Raw genomic sequence first — 12,966 nt, forward strand, 5'->3', positions numbered from 1 at the left:
TCAATGGCGCCTTATTATTTCCTACACTTGGCAAACACCAATTTCCACTGGCAACAAGGACCTCCACATACATGATTGTTTTAGGATAGGCTTAAATTTAGGTATGATTATCAGAGCAGGTTCAGGCTATTTGGAGACATGCCTCCAGGGGGCGCTCAAGATGACCGCCTCTTGCCCAAACCTCCCAATCATTCCATTCACCAACAGCCCCTTTCAGGAAGATATCCAACCTGGGGTTAAGATTTACCGGGATCCATAGAGACATGCAAATGGGCTACAGGGTAGGGGAGATAGATAGATTTTAATTCTTTGTATCTAGATTTATAGATGGACATCTGTCTACTTGCCTATCTATAAAATATTAAGTTTTACCTTTTTTCATACTACCTTCCATTCCAACAGGTAGTCCTTAATTATAGGATTTTCACTGGACATAGAGTAGAAGCTGCTTGAAGAGCCAGAGGGGCAGGAGAGAAAGGGATATGCTTCTGGGAGTGTGGATGAGGGTGTACTGTGAGTTTTCCCTTTGTTGGGAGAGAAACAGGAGTGCCATGCCCTGGGGAGGGGCAAGGCCTGGGAAGGGGTGGTGCTTCTAGGGAGTCTTGCTTTCTGGGTCTCCCAGCCTTACCTGAAGAGACCATATGTGTCCCGGTGTACCTGCTGTGACTCAGTGATGGGGGTGGGGGGTGTCACTGCAGAAGCCCCTGGGACTTTTGCTTGAATCTGGAGATGGAGCCCCAATACTAACTGCAATTAATTTCTGACTAGCTCAGCAGGATGGTGGCTTACAGTTGGACTTAGTAAAGAAAATAAAGTGATGAATATTTTTTTCACACCTGGATTTTTAAACAAAATTGTATAACTACCTTAAAGTTTTCTCCAGGTCTCTGTCTTATACCTCTGTCTCTGCCTCTTAAAACTTTTTTAAAAAATTAATTAATTACACTTGTACACATTTATGAGGTACATGTGAATTTTGTTACATGCATAGATTGTGTAGTGGTCAAGTCAGTGCTTTTAGGGTATCTATCACCTGAATAATGCACATTGTACCCACTGACTAATTTCTTTTTATTCACCTCCCCGCTCCCTCACCCTCCTGAGTCTCCACTATCATTCCACTCTCTAAGCCCATGTGATCACATATTTTAGCATCCACTTGTGCGTGAGAACACGCAATATTTGATTTTCTGTGCCTGGCTTGCTTCACTTAAGTCAATGACCTCTAGCTCCATCCATGTTACTGCAAAAGACATTGTTTCATTCTCTCCTGTGGCTAAACAGTATTTCATTGTGTATATATACCACATTTAAAAAATTAATTCTTTGGTTGATGGACACTTACTGCTTATGTCTCTTAACCCATCTCTGTTTGCATTGCTTTTTGTCCTTCCCACGTGGATCTCTTGCTTGGGCCAGCTCTACTGTAGTCATTAGGGGGAGGAACTCGACTTTGCTTGGTTCTGTTTCCATGAACCCTGACTGAGCGGTAGAACCCAGAGGGACAGAGGCAGTCTGTGGACCTAGGGAAGGGACAGAGTTAGCCATTAATCCTGTCTCTGTCCTGAGTCTAAGGCACCAAAAGGGTCCTTGGAGGACAACTTGACTCCTCAGATTCCTTTTCCTCTTCTTCCATAGAAAGATAACCCTGAATTTTATCTGGGCACATGGCCATCTAAAATAAAGACCACATTTCTCAGTCTTCCCTGTAGCTAGGTATGGTTATGAGAATAAATTCTGGCAATAAAATATAAGCGGAAATGTCATATGTGACTTTGGGGAAATGGCCTGGGGTACTGTGATCTTCTTTGTCTTTATTTTTGTCATCTAGGAGTTGGCAAACTTTTTCTGTAAAGGGCCAGACAGTAAATATTTTCAGCTTTGTGGGCCATATGGTCTTTGTTGCAACTAGTCAACTCTGTTATTAAACTGTGAAAGCAGCCATAGACTATATGTGAACAAATGGGTGTGGTTATATTCCAATAAAACCTTATCTATTAAAACAGGTGGAAGATGGGATTTGGCCTACGGGCTTTGATTTGTCAGCCACTGGTCTAGAATACATATGTGATAGCTGGAGTGGGAGCAGCCACCCTGGACCATGAGGTGAAAGTCATGTACTGAGGATGGCAGAGAAACAAACTAGAAGGAGCCTGAGTCCCTGTTATCACAGAGCCGCCCTGTGAGCTCTTTGGCTTGGATTTATGTGAGAGAAATAAGCTTCTATGTTGGTTATGCTAAAGCATAAGCAAATGAACCTAATCCTGATAAACAGATCGTTCATGTGTGCTTAAGCCCAGCTGACCAGACTAGGAGACTATTTAAGAATATGGGATTAAAGCTCCAGCTAGGAATAAAGCGTGCATTTTTTTCAGGGGTATATTCTGTACTCTGAATACTTCCAGAATTTTCCACCCATCTTGATTAATCAAGGACACAATCAAAACTTTGGGATTGGTCTTTGTGTGACCCACAAGGTGGTGAACAGCACACAGCGAAAGTTGTTGCAACTGACTTGTGGTCCATGTGACAGGTGCTGGGGTTGGCAGCATGTAACATTCCCCAGCAGCAGGGCCTTGCCAGCTCTCCACACTGGAACCCAGCACGCTGACACATCTCTAATGAGATTTACAATGTGTAAATGCAAATACACTGAGTTTTAGCACCTTTTAAAAATTTTGGCTCTCAGTCAGAACCTGTTCCTGAAGTCAGTAATGTTGGAAGAAGCTCTGGAGTCCTTTAGCAATCCTCCTGATGATTTAGTTTCATGTGTTCCAGTGACTGACTCTGCTGCATTCCTGGGGAGATCCAGAAGCTCAGTTCTTAGGATTTAGGAGTCTTATGCAAATAAAAAAGAATGATGGGGTAACTGAAAATTTAAAAGTTGTAGAAAAACACTGGAACTCGGCTCCAACTTCAAAAATATTTTCTTCTATTTCCTCCAAAAATATTCTTTTTTCTTTTTTTGAGATGGAGTTTCACTCCTGTTGCCTAGGCTGGAGTGCAATGGCACGATCTTGGCTAACTGCAACCTCTGCCTCCCGGGTTCAAGTGATTCTCCTGCCTCAGCCTCCTGGTAGCTGGGACTACAGGCACACACCACCATGCCTGGCTAATTTTTAAATATCTTTCGTAGAGACGGGGCTTTACCATGTTGGCTAGGCTGGTCTTGAACTCCTGACCTCAGGTGATGCACCCACCTCGGCCAATCAACGTGCTGGGATTACAGGTTAAGTAATCAGGCTGGGATTGAGCCACCGTGCCTGGCCTGAAAAATATTCTTTTTACAGCTGCTGCAATGTTGTAGTTGACCCCACTAGGAGCCTTGTTCATTTTTCTTTTGCTCCAAGAAATCCTGCTCTTGCTTCTGGGTCCAGACATCCATTTTACAGAGGACATGGGTTTGTTATTCCTGGAGAAGAGAAAGCTGAGTGGTGCCCACATTCTGTCTTCAAGCATTTAAAGCTGTGTGTGTACATGGAATACTGTGCAGACATAAAAAATGAAATCGTGTCCTTTGTAGCAACACGGATGCAGCTGGAGGTATTATGCTAAGCGAACTAACCTAGGAACAGAAGACTGAATACTGCATGTTCTCACTTATAAGTGGGAGCTAAACATTGAGTACTCATGGACACAAAGACAGGAACAATAGACACCAGTGCCTACCTGAAGGAGGAGGGTGAGGATCAAAAAACTACCTACTGGATATATACTTATTAACTGGGTGAATAAATCATTCATACGCCAAACCCCAGTGGCATACTATTTACCTGTTTAACAAACCTGCACATATACCGCCTGAACCTAAATACATTTTGAAAAAAAAATTTGTGTGTGTGTATGTGTGTGTGTGGTGCTTCATGAAAAAGTTGTGGGCAAATTGTTGCTTATATTTCATGAAAGAGGGGAGGAAGGTGCTACTTTCAAAGTACTTTTTTTCAGAGTAATTACTTTCAGAGTAATTTTGATGAGGCCTAAAGAAGAAACATGTCAGCCTTCAGAAGGATGGATTGCTCCCCTGGGAAGCTGAAAGAAAATCTCTAATCTGAGATGGCAAAGGGTGGGGTGAGGAGTACAGAGTTCAGAACCACAGGTGATCCACCTGCCTTGGTCTCCAAAAGTGCTGGGATTGCAGGCGTGAGCCACCGCACCCCGTCTCAAAAATATTATTTTTACAGCTGCTGGACCTGGCTTCACATCCTAGCACAGCCTCTCACTTACTGATTGGCTTTGGGCATGTTGCTCAACCCCTCTGCACCTTAGTTTTTTCTTTATGGAATGGTGATAGTGATACTGCTGATTCGCCAGTGATGCTGTAAGGAATGGATGTGATAATGTGCACAAAGGGCCAACGCAGCATCTGACCAAGAATACATTCTCAGAACATAGGAAATGACAGAAGAGACCTCATTGGTCCTGTGCAGGTCAGACATTTGGCTTAAGTGAGGCAGCTTGCTGGACACTGGGCACTCTGTGTCTATCAAGGTTGGATTAAACTGTAGGACCAGAACAACTTCCACTGTGAAGGCTTTCCTGGTTTCCTTCCTTCACATCTTCACCTTCTGGAACTCAGGTCAAATGATGCCTCCTCTGAAATCTTCCAGCCTTCCCTGGCTCCCATGGCTATGTCAGAGCCCTCACCACATACTCTCAGGACCCTGTAGACCTTGCTTTGTTACTCTGGCCTCAGCAGCTGGTGTCTGTGATTATGGGATTATTTGATTAATGCCTGTCTCCCTGACCAGGCTGTACATCCTGAGAAGGTAATGTTTGTTTTTCTTACCATTGTGTCCTTAGCAGCCAGCAGAATACCTGGCACATAATAGGTGCTCAATAAATATTTGTTGAATCAATGCGTAAATGAAGTCAGTGTCCCTCTGGTTGCATTTATATTGGTGCTGTCTGCTCTGCTCTCTCAGATCAATTTATGTAACTATTTTCCTAACATGACCAGTTCTGCCCTTTGCCTCCAGCTTCATGAGTCTCTGTGGGGTAAGGGTGGAGGGTCTTTACCTTGGTGAGCTCAAAAACATCTGATTGTGGTGGCAGGAGGCTGACCAGAAGGTGTGGGGTCAAAAGGCTGGGAAGCTGTGAGATAGCAAGAGAATTTTGCTTTATAGATGGGCTGCTGCCTAACTATCTGCTTTCAAAGGCTTCAGGCTAATCAGAATTTCAAAGGACACTTTCAAATGTAATAGGATTCTACCTGCAAGAGTGATGAGTGAGGCACCGGAACTGTTTATTTCTCTAGTTTCTATTCTAGGCTTGTTTTGAAGATAGCTGGGGTCTTCTGATTTTATTTTCATTCATGCACAAAATGGAAAAATCAAATGCAATGGCAGGATGGCAGTGATGGCAAGGCCACAAAGAAATAGTGCAGCCAGCTTCTTGCCTCAGTTATTCTGGGAAACAGAGAATCACGGCGAGTGAGCAGCACTGTGTCATTCTTAGTCCATTGTCGAGATAATGGGATGTCGTCATTTACACAGGTCCTAGGAAATAGGGGACAAATTTCCTCTTTCCTTCTTCATAACAGCCTTAGCCATTCTTCCTGGGTTAGACAGATCCTCAAACAAACAGAATGTCGTGTACAAAGTGTTAAGAATCCGCTTTGAAGTTAAAATGACTAGCATGAACACTTCACATTGTTTTTATAACTGTTGCTTTTGACCATAGTAGTCTTGGGGAAAATTGTGTAGAAGAAAAAAATAAAACGACCAAAACAATCCTTTCTCAAAATTGCGGTGGGGGAGGGAGGGGAGTATGCAAGTACAGGGAAAGCATGCAAGTACATATGGTATTGAAAAAGATCTGCACCTGCTTTTCTCAGACCAGCTGGCAGACTATTCACAGAAAAGTACTGTTCTTTCTGGAAATACTCAGGACTGAAAGCATCTGCAAAGGAGTTGACAGAAGCTTTCTCAGATTGATTGCATGAAGACAGTGCCAACCATCATTTTAGAAATTTGAACTGAATTAGAACAGGTACTGTGTTTTAAAGCTGTGGTTTTGAGGTTTTGACACCCTGTAAGTTTTACATATGCCCAAGAAATGGCAGAAGCAGCACACATCTGCTTTGCACATAAAATTGTCATTTCCATATCTAGTTGCTTTATAACCAGATTCTTGTGCTACTTTGAGATGCAGTGGAACAAGAGTTTTTATCAGCCTCACCTGAACAACAGAGACATCGGGCAACAGCTGGGAGGTGGCCTGTGCAGATCGTTAAGCTTGATCCCATCCTCTTGGGCCTCTGAGCCCAGCATTCAGAGAATTAATTCTTTGCACGGGGCCTCTGCATGACCTGCCCCTCACCCCTTGGTCAACCTGGAGCCTGCATCCTTGATTCTGGTTCTTGAAATCTAACATCTTGGAGACAGTTACTGAAATTGAATGGAAATCCTGTGAAAAGAGTGATGTATTTGGACCAGATTGATAGCTATCTTAAAAAGCTGTGCCTGGGCATGATTCCTGAGAAACTGCATTTAGTCTGTCACAGAGCACATGAACCCAAAGGGTACAAATACCCAACTCTGCTATTTAAAACCACCCAGGGCTTTCACTGTGCCTTTTGTTGAGTGAAATTGCATTATCTAATGAACAGTCAATGTTCAGCTGACACCTGAGGGTTCAAATAGCTAATCCTGAACTAAATTTACTGATTTGTTCTCTGTTTCTAATTGTTACCATTGTTGAGCTTGTTCTCCTAATGTTGAGCCCCTCTCAAGGCCCTGACTCTCAGCCCATGAGTTGCGGCCTGGAACACCTGTGGGCTCTGGAACCACAACTGTTATAGTTTAGAAGTAATGGAAGCTATGCTGACTATTGGACCCACTTGTGACTTTAATTCACCTACTTCCTTTATTTTTTCTCATTCATTCATTTTTTTCAGTCACTCAAAACAAATTTATTTGTGAGGGACTCTGCAGTTGCTGAGCCTAATGATTCTGTCCCGGCTCCGAGGAGTTTGTGGTCATTGTCAATCCCAGGATGCAGTGGTAACTCACCCAGGCTTTGGGCTTTCACTCTCTGGATCTCAGGCATTGGAGTAGACCATGTCTCTGATTTCTCAGAGCCTGTAAATGCAGGGTCAAGGCCTGGCTTTCCTGGTATGAAAGTTTCCCCCACGTATTTAGTGATGTAGCACTGCATGGCAGTGGCTAAGTCTAATATGTTGATTCTGTGTTACAGAAGAGAATGTCTTTCATCTTTTCACCACGTAGAAGTCCAGCATGGTATGTCAGAGCACCTGGAGGGAAAGGACCATATTTTATTCATTGCCTTCTCAGCTTCTGGCACAAAGCCTAGCATGTAGTAGGAGCTTTCAAAACGAATAGTGTGAACGGATATATCTGCTCAAAGTGCGTATCTTCCTCCAGGATCAGTGAGGTCATTTTTCCAGATAAAGAGAAACTTTATTCTTCCAGTGCATAGTTCAGCTTCTGAAATGGAGACAAGACAAAAGAGAATGACCCATCACCTCCCCATGAATGCAGCCAAACTGGATGTGACAAGATGTGGCACCAGCCAGCAGAGTTCATCTTCTCTGTCCTGCAGAATGTTGTTGATGAGGCATGGACCCTTACTGAAGGTGTGACTTGGCAGAAAGGGGCTGTGTCCAGAGACCAGAAGTTTAGGGACCAAAATAATGCAACCACTTCCGTTCTACACATCCGTTCCTGGAACTGGCATTTCAATTGTTCAACAAATTGCAGGTGAGCTTCTGTTCTGATTATTGGGGATGTAATAGTGAGCCAAGCAGACAGAGTCCCAGTCTTCCTGGAGCATTTCATAGAGCATTCATGTGCCGATGTGGGAGTGTGTGTATGATCTATAAATGCAATCAATGCTTACAGAGTATGTTAGAAAGTGACACATGGTATGGAGAGATATGAAGCAGGGAAGGGGGTAGGGGATGCTGGGGTGGGGATGGTTTTAAACAGGGTGGCAGGGAAGCCTAGTTGTAAAGGTGATATTGGAGAAAAAGATCTAAAGCTGGTAAGGGAGTGAGCCACGTGGATTTTGCTGGGAAGCGTATTACAGAGGGAGCAGGGTCTATAAAACCTCAGGCAGGTTGTGTCTGGTGTGGTCAAAGAACAGTAAGGAGACCAATGTGGCTGGAGGTGTGGGGGGCGTGGGTGAGGGACACAGATCAGGTGGTGCCTTTTAAGAAAGGGAGGAACTAAACACCCGCCACGTGTTTCTCTTTCCTCCACACTTACCAAATTCCTTCACTTTCTTCAAGGGTCTACATAGGTCAGTCATTAGGGAATCTGAATCAAAATCTTCCAGAAACGTAAAACAAGTAGTCATTGGCCCAAGATTGAATTAGAATGCTGAGATTGCTCTGCTCTGAGTCTCATGATATATCTGTTAGGGTATATAACCATGCTATATCTGTTGGGGAGGGAAGCTTGGCACTGTAAAATTAGGCACCTTGAGGAGTTTAATAAAGGTGTTATTTACAATGATGCAGGCAGAGTGTAGGGAGAGAAAGAGGGATGGTGTAGTGTCCAAGGGATTAGCAGCACCAGGAGCTGTTGCCACTCCCAGGCCTGAGGGAACAGAAAGAGGGAGGAGTACCTGGAGCCAGTGAGGCCAGCTGTCTGGAGAGGCTCATCTCGCAGGAGCAGTGACCTTTGACTGAGGGTCTCACCAGCCCATTGTGACCCCTAGGGAGAGAGCTGAAGTAATAAGCCCAAAACGCATTATCTTCTCTCCCTCTGTCCTCCTGCTAGTGCTGCCCATGAGCTGACTTCAACTAGAAACTGGAGGGCAGGGGAGCTCATTGATGTGGTGTGCATGGGCCAAACTTCCGGATTATGGAGCCTGCTGGAGAAGAATGGAGAGTGGATCTGAAGGAGTGACTGGAAGGCATCTGACATAGGCGTGCAGGCTAGAGTGAAGAGGGGAACATGGGACCAAGCAGAAAGTGAGACTGAGGAATGGCAGCCTCTTTGTGTAAGCAAGGTGGTTAGTCCCAGGTTGCTGCATAGAAGCTGAGTAGCCTGAGGACATCTTACTGCTACCGGGAGAGGACCACCCATTCTTAGTTGTCCAATGAGTGATCACGTTTGGAGCAATGGTCATCTCTGCAGTGAGACTCTGCCCAACACCCCATCTGCCCCAAATTTATGAAGAACACCAGCACATTTACAGGTGCCCACAGATGGGAGGGCAGGATACTTGGACTTCTTGAAGGTTATGATGGCATGAAGGCAGAGCCTCATGTCTGGCCAAGGTGGGACCACACTCAGCCCATTTAGCCAACACTGCAGCTGACTGTGCTGTTTCAGTTAACTTGATATAACCAGGAGCATTCCTGGGCAGGACAGCAGAGGCTCAGAGCTGCAGCTGCTGGAGGATTTAGATTTCTCTGCCTTCAATGGCATTAGAAATTGGACTATTTGTGGATTTGGGTTTTTGTTTTGTTTTGTTTTGTTTTTTTGAGTATAGAGCCGACTGCAATTAATGATATGGATGACTGGAATCTCTCAAATTTCAAATTTCATTATATTTCAGATTGTCCCCAAGTCCTTACTATGCCCTGCTGGGCCTTGTGGAAACCGGCTCCTGCTCACTGCATTGCCTTCATTTGGAGGCACTTTCTTCTGGCACCCTAGTCACCCTAGAGCTATCTTCCAGGGGCCCAAAGGGCCACATTTCTTTCCAACTTTTGGCCTGGCCCCTCCAATTTCCTCTGCCTCTCTTCCTTTAACCATTTTGCTCCTTAAGTTCTACTCAGCTCAAAATCATACCTCATAGAAGCCCTCCCTGACACTCCGGACTGGGCTGAGTCATCACTTGCATGCCTTCATAGCATCTTTCCCAATAACACTTCTCACATTTGTAATTAAATTGTTCATTGACTAACTAGTTGTTTCATGTCTGCTGTCCCTGCCCATATTTGAGTATAAGCTCTATATTTGCCGGGCGCGGTGGCTCAAGCCTGTAATCCCAGCACTTTGGGAGGCCGAGACGGGTGGATCACGAGGTCAGGAGATCGAGACCATCCTGGCGAACACGGTGAAACCCCGTCTCTACTAAAAAAAAATACAAAAAACTAGCCGGGCGAGGTGGCGGGCGCCTGTAGTCCCAGCTACTCCGGAGGCTGAGGCAGGAGAATGGCGGGAACCCGGGAGGCGGAGCTTGCAGTGAGCTGAGATCCGGCCACTGCACTCCAGCCCGGGCTACAGAGCAAAACTCCGTCTCAAAAAAAAAAAAAAAAAAAAAAAAAAAAGCTCTATATTTTGCTGCTGTCCAATGCTTGTGCATAGAAAGCACTCTATAAATATTCGAGGGAATTACTGACCAAAAGGAAAAAATAAGTTAGGAGTGGGTGTACACACATTGCACAGAAAAGAAATACAAGGAATCATAATTGAAAAGGATGTACCTGTCCACCCTCTCCTCACCTCAGTCTTTCTGGGTGCTGGGAGAGAGGGCAAGTTAGAGGCAGCAGTCAGAAGCAGTGAAAGAAAAGGGAGCATGGAGATGGGAGAGTGACAAATTGACTGCCTGGACACCTGGGGACGGTGAAGAAAAGCAGCTGTCAGATGTATCAGCACTGACCTAAAGCTCTGTAGCAAAAGAAAATCCACTCAGGCAATATAATCAGAAGAAAACTTTAAAAATGTGGGAACAGCAAACTGCCCACTCTGCTGGCTGATTTGCAAAGGTCCAGGCTTAAGGTTTGAAGTGATGACAGGTTCAGGCTATCAAAAATTATTTTAACTAGTGTCCTGACATGTGGAGAATTCAAAAGCCAGAAAATCAAGTGGGCTATTTGTAAGATGTTTATAGCTCTCTGGTCCATCAGGGCAACAAACACATCAAGGCATCAATATACTGTTATTAGAATTCACCAGCCCCAAATTATAAAGTAGTCAGGGACAGAGAATAAAATGGCACGACTAAAGCCTAAATCTTTATTTCATGATGGCAGATTTATGTGTGTAGGATGAGATGGTCTCTGTGAAGGGGTTCACATTACAAACGTGGGCCTGACAGGGTCTAAGAAATAATGGTTGGCCCCAGAGGAGGATGGAGTTAAAGTTTATAGGGAGCTCAGAGAAATGATTTAGGGCACCCGTGAGAATGACAAGAAAGAGACTGGTGAAATAGGTGAGGAGCAGAGGGAGAAAGGGAGAGAGGTTGTCGGGGGAGGGAGGGAGGTAGACAAAAGAGGCAAATTTGACTGACAGGTACTGGCCATTGCAAGTTCTTCATTCTGGCTTCAAGTTTTGAATTAATACTGACTAATCACGATAATGTTATTCCTTTCTGGTAATGTTGATCAGCTAAAGGGCTTAGCTTCTAAGAATTGATGAAGATCTCCTCTATTCCTTTTCACTGTGCTGGCTTTCTGTGACATGCCTGTTTTCCCCAAGCCTGTGACAGAAAATGCCATAATTTACAATAGTTGGTATGATAACATATAATAGATTAAAAGATAACAGACCATGTAATATGCATCTTTTTTTTTCTTTAATGGTATTTTTTGTTCCAGCATTAACACATTATAGTAAAACATAATTCAAGATATGACATGCAATAGAATACATGATAATGTGCAGTAAAATATTAAAATTAAAGCATATTCTTATATGATATATATCTCTCTCTCTCTCTCTCAGATACTAGGGTGAAAGCAGGTTCTCGTAAGTTGAAGATTGTAGCAAATTGAAAGTTAGAATCTGTCCGGAGCTGCACGCCCCGGCCATAGCGAGTAATAATTGACGATTAAAAACGCCTGAGCTTTGTTCATTTCCACCTTACACCTCCTCCCTATCTTTGCCTTTTCCCCTGTATTAATACCTCATAAAAGATGGCGCTCTTCCTGCTTCTTCTTCACCTATTTTTCCCGCGCCCGCGAAAATTGCTACCTGACAGCGCAGGCGCCACATGACGTTCGATCAGAGAAACCAATACCTACTTGGTCACACCCTCCGTGATGAGATCATCTCTGCCTCTGGCCCAACCCCTTCCCCTCCAAGTGTATATAAGGCACTGCATTACCGCCATTAAAGAGAGACTTGATCAGAGCACTGTCTTGTCTTCATTTCTCGTATCTCTTGTCCCCCAAATTCCCACCCCCTCTTCCAGGGCCTGCAGTGACGATCCCGCGGGCCGGGATAAGAATCAGGCCTGGTCATATACATTAGCAAAATAGGCAGTTGTCTGTGCTAGATGACTTAAGGGGGTGGTAACAGAGATTCCTACTCCAAAATACAAACACCATAGGTTACCATTTTATTATGAAGTAGTCATTTTTTGTGGGTCTCAAGTCTTTTTAGGAATCATTAGTAAAATTCAAATACCCTGGAAAGGAGTCACACTCTGTTTTCGTTAGGTGATTTCATAGTTATCAGGTATCAGTCAATATGGTACCCTTTCCACTTCTCACTTCCTACTTCAAACCTGAAAATTCAAACTCCCCACTTCTCGCTTCACAAATTAATAATCTTACAACAGTATAATTCAATTTTTCTCTCTCCCAGCCTTTGTTCTATTTGTCATGTCTTTAACTTCAACATAAATTGTAAATGCCACCTCACAGTATTACTACTTTTGCTTCGAGTAGTTTCCTTTAAGGAAATTATGAGATGAAACAAAGCTAGTGTTTTATGTTTACCCACTTATTTACCAGTTTGGGTGCTCTTCCTTCCTTCTTGTTCCGCCTGGTATCATTTTCAAGCCTGAGGAACAGTCTTTCTGTTTTTTGTTTGTTTGTTTGTTTGTTTTTGGAGACAGGGTCTTGCTCCGTTGTCCAGGCGGGAGGTGCAATCTTGCCTCACTGCAACTTTCACCTGCAAGACTCAAGTAATCTTCCCACTTCAGCTGCCTGAGTAGCTGGAACCACAGCTGTGCACCACTAAGCCTGGCTAATTTCTTTGTATTTTTGGTAGAGATGGAGTTTTTCCACATTGTCCAACCTGGTCTCAAACTCCTAGACTCAAGCAA

This window comes from Theropithecus gelada, chromosome 17, assembly GCF_003255815.1.
Source record: "Theropithecus gelada isolate Dixy chromosome 17, Tgel_1.0, whole genome shotgun sequence".
In the NCBI taxonomy this organism is placed as follows: domain Eukaryota; kingdom Metazoa; phylum Chordata; class Mammalia; order Primates; family Cercopithecidae; genus Theropithecus; species Theropithecus gelada.